The sequence below is a fragment of the Dipodomys merriami genome, unplaced genomic scaffold, assembly GCF_024711535.1.
Source record: "Dipodomys merriami isolate MVZ:Mamm:240054 unplaced genomic scaffold, mDipMer1.0.p SCAF_4, whole genome shotgun sequence".
NCBI classification, from domain to species: Eukaryota; Metazoa; Chordata; class Mammalia; order Rodentia; family Heteromyidae; genus Dipodomys; species Dipodomys merriami.
The window spans coordinates 38,999,335-39,015,338 of record NW_027205603.1 but is presented as its reverse complement, the minus strand read 5'-3'; the positions used below and the strand labels follow the sequence as shown (position 1 = coordinate 39,015,338).

General features: G+C 40.3%; 1 protein-coding gene and 1 non-coding gene across 4 annotated transcripts in view; both read right to left on the bottom strand.

Annotated features, from left to right (window-relative positions):
• Positions 1 to 6,738, bottom strand: part of Mtfr1 (mitochondrial fission regulator 1) — a 46,808-nt gene extending 40,070 nt beyond the window's left edge. Inside the window, exons 1-2 of one of the 3 annotated variants that reach the window (XM_069990819.1) lie at positions 5,969 to 5,986; positions 3,394 to 3,514 (exon numbers count right to left, since the gene is read on the bottom strand). The gene's annotated coding sequence lies outside the window, so the exon portion shown is untranslated. Of the gene's footprint in view, positions 1 to 3,393; positions 3,515 to 5,968; positions 6,065 to 6,375 lie in introns of those variants that run through there. The other 2 variants (XM_069990818.1, XM_069990817.1) reach the window with 2 other exon arrangements.
• A 4,269-nt stretch (positions 6,739 to 11,007) lies between these two features.
• On the bottom strand, positions 11,008 to 11,114 carry LOC138806371 (U6 spliceosomal RNA). Its single transcript, XR_011365824.1, has one exon. It is a non-coding gene; the product is annotated as a U6 spliceosomal RNA (small nuclear RNA).
• Between the last annotated feature and the right edge of the window lie 4,890 nt (positions 11,115 to 16,004).

The window sequence follows — 16,004 nt, the reverse complement described above, 5'->3', positions numbered from 1 at the left end:
CCAATGAAAGACTTTCCAGTTGAATGTGAAGATTTCTATAACATAATCGTATAGAAAATAACCTGGGCTGTTTCTTCATGATGAAGTTCTGTATTTTTATGAAATCCTATGTAAATACATTAAGTATTATTCTTCAGTATTATTAAGTATTATTAAGCTATTATTTTATATTATTTATATTATATTAAGTTATTAATTATTATTAAGTATTAAGTATTAGTCATTATTTTGAAAAGAATTAAAATACAAGCCTGAGTCCCATCACTAACTGAGATAACTCAGTTCAGAACCAGAGTACAACCCTGTCAAAAAACACAGGAAGAAAAAGAGTAAGCGAGAAACAGAGAGAATGAATATCGTAAGTCATAATAGTATTTTTCACTGAGTAAAAATGCAGCACGTGGGCCCAAAGACATAATGCAATTTACTATAATGTTGTGTAATAATTACTGGCCCTTGAAAATTATGTGTATTGCCTTATGGGGTACACTCAGTGAATTATATCTTTCTATATGAATAATTTTAGTTTTTGAGATCTTTAAGAATACTCACTAAAGCATTCGGTACAAAAAAAGAAAAGTTAAAAGGCAATCTAAACGTAAACTAATTCAATATACCCACCCTAGATTTAAGACCAGTAAAACAAAAAATGATAAATGTTTTAAGAATTCACACTTATTAAAGACAAAATGCTAAAAAAAAAGTTTCAACTTAAATGTATGTGTGATTCTATCTTTTTTTAAAAAGCAAGGTTGGGAATGTACTTAGATCAGTGATACACATTTCACTTATATATTAAGTCCTGGGTTAAATCCCAGTTGTCACCCAAAAGAAAACTAAAACAGAGCAGTAAGAACAGTGCCAAGGTACGTATCTATGTATATGTACATACATGTATAAACACAGAAGATTGGTAAGTACATGAAAATACTGCAATGAGTATATCTGTAGCTTAATTATGAGATCTCTACTTTTAGAGAGAGAGAGAGAGTGTGTGTGTGTGTGTGTGTGTGTGTGTGTGTGTGTGTGTGTGTGTGTGTGTGTGTGTGTGTGTGTGTGTGTGTGTGTGTGTGTGTGTGTGTGTGTGTGTGTGTGTGTGTGTGTGTGTGTGTGTGTCTCTCTCTCTCTCTCTCTCCTAGGGTTTGAACTGAGGGCATGGGCATTGTCCCTAAGCACTTCTGCTCAAGGCTAGTGTTTTAACACTTGAGCCACAGTGTGTGTGTGTGTGTGTGTGTGTGTGTGTGTGTGTCTCTCTCTCTCTCTCTCTCCTAGGGTTTGAACTGAGGGCATGGGCATTGTCCCTAAGCACTTCTGCTCAAGGCTAGTGTTTTAACACTTGAGCCACAGCTCCAATTGCTTCCCTGCCTGCCTTTCCTTCTTTCCTTCCTTCCTTCCTTCCTTTTTTGGTGCTTAATTTGAGATAACAGTCTCAGATTTTCCTATCTGGACTGGCTTCAAATCCTGATCCTCAAATTGCAGCCTCCTGTTTAGCTAGAATTACAGGCTAAGCCACTTGCACTGGGCTACTTTTACTTCTCTTTACACTTAGGCACTTCTTTGTTTTTCTTCAATAGAGCACTGCTGTCATTTGGGGGGGGGGGGGTTATTTACTTTTGTCATTACGTAAATGAAATCTAAGAAGTAGAAACAAAATCTTGTGAAAACTTTTAAAGTCAAACTAGTATTTTCTAACTCTTATCCTTGATTCATGACTTTTTTTGGTATAACTGGATATTCTTTTAATGTGTTCATTCAAACCAATTAACTTTATAAAAACTTAATTTGTCCACATCCTAAACAATATCTAAAATCAAAGAGTGTTCCCTTTTTGTTGTTGTTAGTGTCAGTACTGGGGCTTGAACTCAAGTTCTGGTACTCTTGCTTAGCGTTTTTGCTCAAGGATAGTGCCCTACAACTGAGCCACAGCTCCACTTCCAGCTTTTTACTAGTTAATCAGAGATGAGCCTATAGGATTTGTCTGCCCAGGGTGGCTTTGAAACTAATTCTCAGATCTCAACCTCCCGAGCAGTAGAATTATACAAATTTTTTTGTTTCAAATACACCTTAAAAATACATTTATACTTAACAATGGGGATATAGTCTAAGCTCATTGTGTATGCTCACATAAACCCAGATGCTATGTATAGGTTAATCACTCAACATAGTTTCTCGATGCAATTAAAAAATATGGTACACAGTCTATATGAGGTTGCTGCAGCCATAACACAGTATATTACTTTTCAGTAATCTCTCTTTTAAATAAGTAGGAGAAACCAGATGGTTGTGACAAATATCTGAGATTCTTATTTCCAATTAACCAAGAAAAGGCCAGAAGTGAAGGTATGGCTCAAGTGGTAGAGCACCAACCTTGAGTGCAAAAGCCAAGCAGAAACTCAAGACACTGATTTCAAGCCCCAATACCAACACAGACAAACAGACAGACAGGATGGATTAAGTGTAATGCCTCCTCAAGAGAAGAAGTATAATACAGAAAATGCATAAACCAGTCACTCATGATCACATATTATTTATAACTATATGAACTTTACTTTTATGTAACTGCAGCACAGCAGGTTTGTTTATACCAGTATCATTAAAAACAAGTGAGTAATGCACCACCATATGACATGAGAGTTATATCATCAGGTGTTAGGAATTTTTCAGCTACCCTTATAATATTATTGGATCATTGCCCTATATCCTTTGTGAGATCTGTTGTTGTCCTTCCCTGTGCAGTGTATTTCCAGTAAGTAACTGTAGTTTGCATCACTACCTGAGCCCAAACAGATTGGGGTCAAAGAGATCTGGACTAAAATAAATAGAATACTGATCTCTGTTAAACTAAAATTATTTCTTAGCAAACTAGTCTACTGCCTGTGTATGTTACATATCAAATTAGTACTTACTAGTATACAAGACATCCTTAAATAATAAAAGTTAAAAATCCTAATTATACTGCTTTATATTAATGTTTATTACTAATGTGTTACAATATGTATTTTTCAAAAATGGAAAGTTAATATGATTTAATTTTCCTATGTATCTTTTATATTATGTGAATCAAAACAGGTAGCATAAATTACTGGTAAATGATATCAAAAAATTATATACAATTTATCTGGTAATAATGGATTGCATTTTGACTAGTTAACAACTTCAGTATCATAAATGAAGGAATTGTTCATAAGGTGGCTGGCACATTCTGGTCCCTAAGACATCAGCCAAAAGAGCACTCCCAGACATTTTATATATATATATATATATATATATATATATATATATATATATATATATAATTTTACTTGCCATTCTGCCACTTTCATGGTTTCTGTCAGAAATCTATTTGCATTTTAGTATAACTGATTAATATCCTTAAGAATATAAAGTACTTACAAACCAAAGGATGAAAAATCAGCTGGGCATGATGGTATACACCTGCAATCCCCAGCACTCAGGAGACTAAGGCCAGAGGACTGTGTGTGTGGAGCCAGTCTGAGCTACATAGTGAGACCCTCTCTCAAAATAAAAAAGGAACAAGGGAGAGAGGGAAGGGGGAAGGAGAAATGTTAATCCAATTTGTTATTAATTTTTACTATCAAACTGGCAAAGACAATAAAAGGGACAACTCAGTATGGGTAAAGGCATGGGCAAACAAAGCAAGAATCCTGTCTCAAGGAGTTGGAGGCGTGGCTCAGCTAATAGAGTCCCAGCTAATGAGCAAAAGCATTAGGTACCCAGTTCAAGTCCTAGTCTCCAACAATGGAAAAAACAACAAAAAAACCTTTGTCTCAAAAAACTGAGTCTCACTATGCAGCCCAGGCCGGCCTTGAGCTGATGATTCTCCTGCTCTACCTCCTGAGTGCTTAGATTATAGATGTGACACACCATGACCAGCCATCTTCCCTTTTCTTCTTCAGGCTGTTTTCTTCTTCCAACTCTTACTTACTTCCATTAATTCACTAGTTACCTACATCTACTGTCTTTATATTCATCAGGTCAACCAGGAATCCTTTTACATCTCAGGTGAAGCCATTTTTTACAGTGCCAGCTCACTTTCTGTGAGATGGATTTGATTGTGTTACTTCTTTGCTTATTATGTTCTGACTCTTGACCTTAGTCCATAGACTTCTGGAGTTGAGAAGTCCTAAAAGAGTCTTCTCTACTGTCCTCTAAATAAACCATGCTCTAGTTCCTAGTTCCTCTAACACTAGATGAAGATGCTGTCATGGGAGAAGTGGGAAGATGAGGGACACAGATAAAACACTCAGTAGGAATATCCAGTATTTGACAAATGCTACTAAGGAGTGGTATACCTACACAAGTGGCATACTGTGCTGTTTATTTTTCCTTTAAGTGGCTGTTAAACAATAAAAACCTTATTATTGTATCTGTGAAACTGGATTTATTCATTTTGTGCATAACTTCAAATTGTATTAATGTTCTGTTTCAAAGAAACCAAAAATGTCTCATTATTGTTTAGTTCTTGTGTATTTTCATGTGGTGTTGCCCATCCCACCACTATAGATTTGTAGCTCAATAAAAAAAAAAAATAGTTTTTCACAGTTGTTCTATACTCAATTCTTCAGATACATTTTACAGAGTAAAAATTTGTGAGGTTCGGGGGGTACATGCCTGTAATTCCAGCACTCTGGGAGGGTGAGACAGAAGAATATCAGAGACTAGCCTAGACTACACAGAAAAGGAAGGAAGGAAGGAAGGAAGGAAGGAGGGGAGAGAGGGAGGGAGGGAGGGGAGGGAGGGAATGAAGGAAGGAAAGAGGGAAGGAGGGAAGGAAGAGGAGGGAGGGGAGGGAGGGGCAGGGACAAAAAGGCCAGAGGGAAGGGAGGGAATGAATTCTACAATGACAAAGGCCAAGATTAACACCCTGAATTCCAGTCCTTTTAGCAGTTAACTTCAGACAAATTTTGTGAGCTCTAAAAATTTTTCCATCCACTATGACAGTCGCTCTTATTTCACAGGAATGTTGTCAAAATTAAAGCAGAAACAATTTAAATGTGTTCCATTCACACTAAGCATTCCATAAATAAGACGTTAGGGATAACAATTTCTGCGTAAAAGTGTAGCACTAGTGCCTAGACTATTTGGTACCTTTGTTTTTCCTTAATTTTGAAAACCTGAGCACAAGGTAAAGCAACCTATATATTCCTGTAGTTTAGCAATGTCTACACTTTAATGTGAGCCTTGTTTTACTCGACCTCTTTGCAAAACAAATTAGGGGGAGGGGAAAAGGGGTTTCGTTTATCGATCAGGACCGAGGTGTAAAAACAAAAGGGATAAACTCCAAAAATAGCCCAGAGATGGGAAGCAAGCCTGGCCAGGAATGGGTCGCCACTGAAACGGAGTGATGAACCCCACTGCCTTCTTCAGGCTCCTTGTTCAACTTCCAGGACGTTTGGTTTAGGTGTTCAAAGGCCAATCTTTCCCTTTTAGGCGACACGTAAACCGAGAATAACCAGACGGCACATGAGAAAGTTCTGGGCGGTGGACAGTGAGTGGCAACACCGGCCAGGTGAAGCAAGCCTCGCCTCGCAGGCCGCCCGCACAGGCGAGGTCGCTCCGCCTCCCGGACTCCCCGAGGCCGGCTGGAGGCCGGGGAAGGCGCTGCACCCACAGGGCCGCCGCCTGGCCGCCCGCGCGGGAACGGGGGCTCCCGAGTCGGCCCGGCCGAGGGACAGGAGTGAGCGGATGGGTGGTGGGCGAGCAAATCCCAGCCCTTCGGGGGCGACGCACTCGACTCCCCTCAGCTCCGCCCCAGCTCCGGGCCCACCGGGGCCCTCGGCCACCTCGGCTGAGCACACGCCTAGACGGCCCACGGAGTCCACCGGCCTCCCGAACCGGGTTCCTTCCGCTCCTTCCCTGTCACCCCGACGTCCCATCGCCATCAAGCCCGGGGCCGCCGCGTTTCCCGCCTTGCCAACCGCTTTTCCAGTCCCCAAGCCCCACTTACCCCGCCGCGCGGCAGCCAACACCTTCTCCAACTACTCAGGCTTCCAGACTGGCCGTCCCGGGACGTTGCTTGTCAATCAGCCAATCCCGCCCTTAGCCGGGACCAGGATGACCAATGAGCTGTTTGCTAGGACTCGGAGGTGGGGCGTAGGGAGCCGAGCCAGTCCGGCCCCGCCCTAGGCGCCCATGGCTACCTTTCGCTGTCATTGGGCGCACGCGCAGGACCTCGTGAGGGGCGTGTGCTTTCGCGCGGGCCTTGCTTTGGTGCCCTCACTGCTCGGCCCAGGGGAAAAGCTCTCGTGCGCTAAGTTTGTAGGAAGACCCGCGTCCCGAGGCTAGCCTGGACAAAAGCCGCGAGTCTTAAGGCTACCCTAAGCTTTGTCGAGCCCGACGGGGACTGGCGCTCACCCGGCAGTTGTTCCCGGAGCGGGCCTCACATCCGGGATGTGTGTGTCTGTCTGAGGTGCGCCGTGTGGCTCGACGTGAATAAAGCTTTTCCTTTCCTGACCTCAGCTCCACCGTCCGTTCAGTCTGCGTCTTTGCAGCGCGTGCTTTTCACATGCGTGAGTATTCTCTCCTATCTTTGCCAGCCATCTCGCACGTCCGTGTGGCCGCATTCAGCACGGCAATGTGTGGAAGTGTGATCAACACTGAGAGGTGCCTATCAGTATTTTCCTGCTTTTCTGGAGACTTGCTGGTTCGCGGTCTCTCCTGCCCTCCTCCCAGGGTCGTTGATCCTAGAACCGGCTGGGCGGTGTTTCTGCCTGCGGGGGCTCTCGCTAGCTGCCCCTTTTCAGCCATTGCTTCAGTTCATTTACTCAACAAGGGCTTGTTAGGTGCCCATTATGACAGTACAAAGATGGTTTCAAAAGCCTGTAACCACACCCTGAGTGAGCCTTCAGTATAACAGGAAGGTGAAAGCCTGTGTAATCTAATGTCTTCGTGGACAAGGGGCCTAAGAGACTCGTCTGAGTCTGTAAGGTGGCTCAGAAAACACTAAAAGTTGGACCGAGTTCTTGGTGTTAGGCTTGCTGAAAAAGCAAGAGCCTCTGAGCTGAAACAGGTGGGCGAATAGTAACGTTTCAAATAAAGGTGGCCTGCTTCTTCTGACATATTTTGAAGGTCTACTTGCTGCTAATGCTTGCGTTTGAGGCTCGCTACCTTTCATCAGCCCGGTTCACATGGTCCTATGTTCCTTTTTAAAAGGAAGTGCCTGAAAGTGTCCAGCAAATGAAGATGTTTTGGAGTGGTTTTAGTACAATAGTGTTTGAACTCAGGGATGAATGCTCTACCACTTGAACCACACATCCAGCCTTTTTTGCTTTTTTGTTTTTTTTCTTTTTCAGATAGGCTCTAGTGCTTTTACCTGGGGTCAGCCTTGGACCATGATCCTCCTACATATTTATCCCATGTAGTTGGAATTATATGTAGTTGGAAGTATGAGCCATTCCATCTAGATTTTTTGGAGACAGGATTCTTACTGTGTAACCCAGGCTGACCTCTAGTTTGTGACCCTCCTGCCTCACCTCTGAGTGCTGAGATTACAGTTACAGAGCACCACACTCTGTATAAGTCCTATCTTTTTTCCCCCTAACTTCCTACTTCCCTTCCTTTACACTTTCCTTATCCTAAGTGCCCTGGAGTGGCACTCGACATTTTCGGAATCAGGACGAGATTGAACTTGGGTCATTTCATCTGATTGTGGAATGGCTTCCAAGAATTCTCATAGCCAACCTGTAGCTATCTCACTCAAAGCTGTGACACAAATTCTTGGTAAGTTCCTTCCATTAGAACTATGTATCTGGTAAAAGAAAAAGATAGTTTTAAATGCTTTCAGCAGAAGTTAATGTAGGGGAGACATCTTCCAATCATCTCACCTCACCCTGGGTCAGTGGGACACATGTTAAGAAGTTAAAATACTGTTAAATAATGCTAAGTCACTTTTGTTGATTATTTGCTACAAAGAAGTTGTCATTCAACAAAGCAGTTTATGAATATAGTGCATCTTGAACAATGCCACCCCTTCAACATTCTCACCCATTGCTCACAACCCTTACTCTCACTTTTTTTAATTTTGTAAGATATACACAGATTATTTTTTTTATATCTGAGATCAGAATTCATTGGCTTTCACCCTACCAACTGAGCCACACCTCCAAGCCCATATATTGAATTTTTTTGTTGTTGTTATTTTTTTTTTTTTTTTTTTTTGGTTCTGGTCGTGGGGCCTGAACTCTGGGCCTGGGCGCTGTCCCTCAGCTCTTCAGCTCAAGGCTAGCGCTCTACCACTTGAGCCACAGTGCCACTTCCAGCTTTTTTTCTTTTTGCTTATGTGGTGCTGAGGAATCGAACCCAGGGTCTCATGCATGCAAGGCAAGCGCTCTACCACTGAGCTACCTTCCCAACCCTATATTGAATTTTTTATTGCGTTCTCCCCAACTTTTTCTCTTCATTCACCTACCTTCCACCCCTCTCCCCTTAACATTACCCCCACCCCTTTCAAGTACCCATTTCCTGGTGTTCATTTTGTTGAATCTTAATTTTGCCTTTCCAAGGAATTATACTGTTTGGATCTCTTAATACTAATGATTAGCTTTTATTATAAAAGCCCTTTTTAGTGCTTGTTTTTCCTTTAAATAAGCTAAGATGTTGGGGACCAGGACAACTTGAGTCCCTAATTGAGAGCTGTTAGATCCTACCCTGGTACCCCAACTACCTTGAGTGAAGGTCCATCAGCCTAAAAGACACTAGACTACACTCTTGCCAGCAACAGGTGCTTTGACACTCCATGGATGCTTTGAGGAAGCTACATGACAACCATTGATGCTTACTGCCAAAGCACAACTGTAGTTCCTAAAAATATTGTTCCAACCATGACTGTTTCAGTTTGAACCAAACTTTGTGTCATCACAAGACGTGGTGAACTGTAGATGACTCTGCAGCTACTTCCACCCAGGCTAGAGCACTTCTCTGGCTCAGCAGAAGGCACATAAGTGGTCCAAACACACTGGCACCCTTGCCATTCCCATTTCTTTTTTATTTTTAATGTTTTTATTGTAAAAAAATACTGTACAGAGGGGTTACAGTTACACGAGCAAGGTAATGAGTACATTTCCTATCAAGCATTGTTACTTACTTTTTTTTTCCCTACTATCCCTTCCCTCCCACCTCCACAACTACAACCCCCTCCACCTAAATTGTGAAGTTCATTTTTCAACATAGTGTCTTGTACATCTCATTATTACAATGGGTCAACCTGTATCCCTATTTAAGCATTGCTATTCCCATTTCTAACTCATAAGCATATCATTGGGCACCCTGTGTAAATTAGTAGGGAGATATCCTCAGCTATTAGGTACTCACTGGTGTTACAGCATTGGGGGAAATAAAAGGCTTCTCTCCAGTGGTCTTTCCTTGGCTACTTTGGATCTTTATAATTGCTAGAGTGGGCTGAGATGACAACAAGAAGCAGTAATGGAGTGGTAGCAACAGAGTGATAGCAATAGTATGTCAAGAGAGTGCCTGGAGAATTCCAGAGAAAAAAGCACACAGATAGACAATGTGAAGACACAGAAATATGCAGCCATACATGAGATTGGACTGATGCATCTGTAAGGCAAGGAATCCAAGATTGTAGGACACCACCAGATGCTGTGCTTGTGGTTGAATCCAGGGCTTCATGCATGCAATTTGCATTGAGCTACATCTCCAGTCTTCATTACATTTATTTGTTTAGTTTTTGCTATATGTGTGAAACTTCCCATAATATCTTTTTTTCTTTTTAGGAATTTTATTTTTTTATTATTTAAAAAAAAAAAAAACATGGAACCACCTTACCCCAGTCAAAATGGCCCACATCCTAAAGTCAGCCAACGACAAATGCTGGAAGGGATACAGAGAAAGAGGAACCCTATTGCATTGCTGGTGGGAATGTATACTAATACAACCACTTTGGAAAACAGGCTAGAGATAGCTCAGAAAACTAAATATAGACCTCCCTTATGACCCAGCCATACCACTCCTAGGTATCTACCCTGAGCAACAGAAAACAGTATACAAAGACACATGCACCTCCATGTTTATTGCAGCACTGTTCATAATTGCTAAGATTTGGAAACAACCCAGATACCCCACTACTGATGAGTGGATCCAAAAATTGTGGTACCTATATACAATGGAATATTATGCAGCCATTAGAAAGGACAAAATAATGGCATTTGCAGGGAAATGGATGGAACTAGAGCAGATTATTTTGAGCCCAGTAAACCAAGAACAAAGAGACAAACGGCACATTGTCTCCCTGATATGTGGATGCTAAAGCTAAAATACAAGAAGATATGGCAAAGTAATAGGACTCAAGAAACAAAGGACAGCCAGCCATTTTGTCATATCATTGCTAAATGACTCCATGTTCTTAACCATATAAATGGTAGATATATGTATACAACAGAGGGAAGCCAGGAGGAGGAACAGAATAAGTGGGAATAGCCTACACTAAGCAAAAGGAAACAAATGTAAACATCATCTGATGTGGAAAAAATAACTTGTATTGTCAAAGCTCATAGAATTCGTAATGACAATTTGCCTTGTGAAAGTTAAAATGTGTTTTCGACTCTTAAGTATCACTATTCCACAATACTGTGAAATATGTGAAATTTATGTAATCACCTAATCTCTATTAAAGAAAAAAAGTGACAGAAGGGATGGGTCAAGAGAGATGGGTGACAATGTTGTCAGATACTTTGTACTCATATACTGTTTTGTTGAATGAGAACTTCTTTGTACAACTACTTCAAGAAAATTTTAAAAAATTTAAATGGAATGCTTCACAATTTTTTTTCCAGTCATGGGGCTTGAACTTAGGGTTCTTAGCACTGTATCTGAGATTCTTTTGCTCTACCACTTTGAGCCACAGCTACACTTCCAGTTTTTAGGTAGTTAATTGGAGATAAAAGTCTCATGGCCTTCCCTTTCCTGGGCTGACTTTGAACTGCAATCCCTAGATCTCAACCTCCTTAGTAGCTAGATTATAGCTGTGAGCCATCAGCGCCCAGCTTCACTAATATGCATGTTATACTTGCACAGGGGCCATGCTAATATTCTCTATATCACTCCCGGTTTAGTATATGTACTGCCAAAGTGAGCACCACAATAAAATATTTTAAAAGTGAGCTTGAGCAGAAATGACAGTGAATAGAGAAAATGAAGCTGTGAAAAGCTGCAGGTAAGAAACTATTAGCTATGATCACTAGAAGAGGGTCAAAGAGTTAATAAGCCTTAAGAACCAAGGGTTTCAGACATCCTGAGCACAGGAGGTATAAACACTAGACATTATAGGGCTGATGGTCTCTATACCCAGGGCCTAACCAAGAGTTTATAATTCTACAAGGCACAGGCTGGTGCTATTTGCTGCTTCCCACAACTGCTGGAAGCCAAGAATTACAGTAACTACCAAAATTCTGGGACTACTAGTGGTTAAAGCCAAGAGTGCAAAGCTTTCTACCTGAGTTCCACAGCCACAAGTCTGTGCTTATAAAGCTTGGAGAAATAGACCTTTTGCTCTCAAACTGTAACCCTCTAGGTCTGCTCTAGGCTTTGGGCACTCAAGGGCCCAGAATTTCCAGCACTGGAAGATCTTTTCCTTACGTACAATTTCTATCTGTCAGAGCTAAAAGACCCCACCCAAATGATTCAGAACAACACATTTTAAATGATAAGATACTTTTGATATTTCTAGAATAATTTTACATTTACAGAAAATCCCTGTAATCCCTTCACCAAGTTTTCCCCAATGTTAACATCCTGAATTACCAAAATAGCTAGCATTGGTACATTGTAATTGCCTAAATGCCAGATTTTCTTCAGGTTACACTAATGTAAAGTTGTCACATTTGAATTTAGTCATTAATTTGAAAGGATGATGTCTCCTTAGTCACTTCTGGTCTATGAAAGTTTCCTAATCTTTTCTTGTTCTTATCTTCTCATAATTACAACAATTAAGAGTAACTGATTAGGCATTTCATAAGAGACTCCTTTATTTGAGGTTATTCTTTTTTTTCCATAGATTGGGTTCATAGGGTTTGAGGAAACACCTACCTTATCACGTCATATCAGATTCTGGTGATATTAACCTTGAAAAAGTTGACCATGACCAAGATCATTTATATCCCTTTACTATATTCTCTTAAAAAAAAAAGTCACTCATTTCTCCCTACTCTCAATGGTAATACAAGATTAAACTTTAATTCCTGAAAGGAAATACCTCTATATATTATTTGGAATTTTGTTTGTAAGGGTGATTTTTCTTGTCTTTCTACTTATTTATGTTCAATTATTTATATAGATATGTACATTTTTATGTTGTTATACACACACACACACACACACACACACACACACACACACGTGTGTGTGTGCACGCTGTGGCTGGAGCTTGAATACAAGGTCCTGTGCTCTCTTACTTGGCTTTTCCCCAAGTATGGTGTTCTAGCTCTACTTTTTTTTTTTATTGTTTAATTGGAGATAAGAGTCTAAAAGATGTGTATGCCTAGGCTAGCTTTAAACTGAGATCCTCAGATCTCAGCCTCCTGAGTAGCTAGGATTATAGGTATGAGCCATTAGTGTCCAGCTTATATTATGACTTATGTTTTGCTCAAATTATTTCATCCTTGACCATTGGGAATGCTTTTAAGAGTAGCTCATATTTCTTGGCTTTTTAAAAACTACCTTCTTTTTTTTTTTTTTAGGACCACAACATACTCAGGTTCACCTATATTTTCTGCCTTGGCCCAATCATTTCATTATAACCGATCATTTCTCCAGGGGATCCTAGAATGGTATTTAGAAACCAAACACTAAGTATCTAATTTTCTCATTGCTATTCGAATATTTTTCAGTATTGTATCTGGTAGCAGACAAGGTGGTAAATATATCACTGCCTTGATTTTCAGTTATTTATTTATATCTCTGTGATAGGTAGTCTCCAGTCACAATAAGATATGCCTCCTGGCACTCATACTCTTGTGTGATTTTTCTCCTTGAGCATGAACTGCACGTTGGGACTTGCTTTTATTGGGCAGACTATAGTAAAAATGAGAGAATATCTTTTCTAGGATAACATTACAAAAAGAGTGACTTCCATCTGGCTGGATTGCTTTTGCTTGGTCTCTGCTTTACTCTGAAAGATGCCAGTATTATACCATGAACTGCCTAAAGAAATGTCCCTCAGGAAGAAACTGAGGAAGCTTCTGGCCAACAGCCAGTAATGAACCTCTATCCATCAGCCTGTAGGGAACTAAATCTTGCTAAAAGCCATGTGACCTGAACTTGGAACATGATCCAGTCTTACTGGCTTACTGGAGCCTTGGGATGACGGCAGCCCTGTCTGACACCTTGACTGCAGCCTTGTGAAATGCTCAGCTAAGATACACATGGATTTCTCATGTACTGGAACTTGAAGATAATGAAAGATTGTGTTATTTTTTTGTAGCAATTTGATAGGAAACAATAGATAACTAATAAAAGTTTTGTCTTCCATGAGATAAATGGTTCTTAAATATCATTCTGGAGCTATTTAGAAATGTATATATGTATGTATATACCATATGCACAAGCCCCCTACAATCACTACGGTAATTGTTCCTGGATGGGAGAGTTTGGAAATAAAATTTGAAGGTTACAAGGCACTCTTTTTGGGGGATGTTAGAGAAGAAAATGGACTTTTCTTTTCTCTTTAGTGAATTTGATACTGGAGGATTTGACCCAAACAAATGGCTCAGCTTTTCTCTCAGAACCAAGAATAACTGATATTTCATCTATTTGGCATATTTATTAAAGAAAGGAAAATCAATCAGAAGTCTTTCACAGTGTGACCTTCAAAAACTCCTTTGATTTTTCTGTGCCTCTAGATAGATTCCCAGCAGATCAAAAGATTATAACACTTATTTAGACAAAGAGATTTATCCATTATTAGGCATTTTAGACTATAGAAAGTGACAAAGTTAATTATGAGCTTCTTTCCTTCTAGAAAGTTCAAGAAGAGATTTTCATTAATTCGTGTTGGTAGCCAGTGAGGCTGGTTTCTGCTGTAGAAACAATGTGAACTTTGGAGTCAGGCAGACTGGTACCTAGGCTAATCAGCTGTGTGCCATTAGGCAAGCCAACCAACCCCGCTGGCTCTATTTCCTGATGAGTACAGCAGGAAACAGTAGCCACCTCATAGCCTTGTTACTGATTATGTAATGTTTTTAAATGTTAAGGACAATTCCAGGATTATCACAAAAACCTAAGCCATCACCATGAAGGACAATAGTCAGCTTGTGTGCTTGTGACCCAGTGGTTAGAAAAGTAAAAACCAGACAAATGTCCACATTAGTGTTGTTTCTCACATTAGGTTTAATGACACCTCCACTTAACCTGAAAGTCTAAATGGTATCTTTCTAGAAACAAAGGCCTCTTATTTCTAATTCCATTATTCTCCCCAGTTCTAATTGTCTCTAGAAAATATAACACCCTGAAGTGAGCCTCAAGAAGTGTTGTATTAGAATCCAGGAACCCCTTCTGGATAGTAAAACATCCTCCAATGTGGCAATGAGGTATTGATGGATAGTTCCAGGTGGGCAGAATTGATGCTTGAACTCAGAACCTTAAGTTTGTTAGGCAGGTGCTTTGAACCACACTCCTGCCCATTTATGCTTTAGTTATTTTTCAGAGAAGGTTTCATGTTTTTGTTCAAGATAAACCTCAGACTAAGAGCTACCTATGGCCTCCCATTTAGCAAGGATCACAGGTGTACACCATTTTGCCCAGCTTGGGTGGGGTGTTCACACTTTTTGCCCAGGCTGGCATCATACTTTAATCCTCCCAATTTCTACCACACAGGCAAAATCTACTGTTCCTTTTGGTCCCATAGCTATTTTAAAGTAGGCTGTGTTTTGGAGAGGCAGGGCTGCAGGACAGCCCAGCCAAGTGGATAATTGAAAAGTCAACATCACCTTACTGGGAGACCAAAGTCAGATAGGCAGGCAGTGCTCATTATTATCAAAGCTCCTTTAATCACTATTAAGGCAGATATTGTTGGGAGATGGGAAGATTTTAATCTTTTTTACTCACATAAATCTCAAAGCAAAAAAATTCTTTTACCTTGTTGCCTAATGACAAATCCTTGAACTATTTTAATTTCATCATATAGTTTCTTCTGAACCTTGAAATTATTTTATTCTTTTCAGATCACTGACAGAAAGGTCTGTATGTAAAGACCACAGAATAACTAAAATAAAAATAAAAGAGGGCATGGCTCAAGCAACCACAAAATCCTGAGTTCAAACCCAGGGAATAATTTTTTTAAAAAAAAGATTTCAGAGCCTTTTGAAAATATTCACAATACTATGATCAGATCTTAAACATTATTTCTTCATGTCCCAGTGCCAACTATACATGGCTGGTTTTTTGTTTTGGCTTGTTTTTGCCAGTCCCGGGGCTTGAATTCAGGGCCTGGGCTCTGACCCTAAGCTTCTTTTGCTCTAAGTTAGCACTTTACCACTTGAGCCACAGCACTACTTCTGGCCTTTTTTGTTTAAGTGGTACTGAGGAACGAGATCCAAGGCTTCATGCATGCTAAGCAAGCACTCTACCACTAAGCCACATTCCCAGGCAGACTGTTTTTGTTGTTTTTGCTTTTGTTTTAAATCTAGCTAGATAGCTAAATTGATTCAGGATCTCAAAACCTCACACATTACATCTGAATCTGTGCTCTTTAGTAGTTAGGGTTACATCTGAATCTGTGCTCTCTTTCTTTCTTTCTTTCTTTCTTTCTTTCTTTCTTTCTTTCTTTCTTTCTTTCTTTCTTTCTTTCTTTCCTTCCTTCCTTCCTTCCTTCCTTCCTTCCTTCCTCCCTCTCTCCCTTCCTTCCTCCCTTCATTTCTTCTTTCCTTTTTCTTTCCATGTTCCTACCTACCTTCCTTCCTTTCATTCTCTCTTCCTTTTCTTTCTTCCCTTTTCTCCAATAAAAACTTACCTCACACATTACATCAATGTCC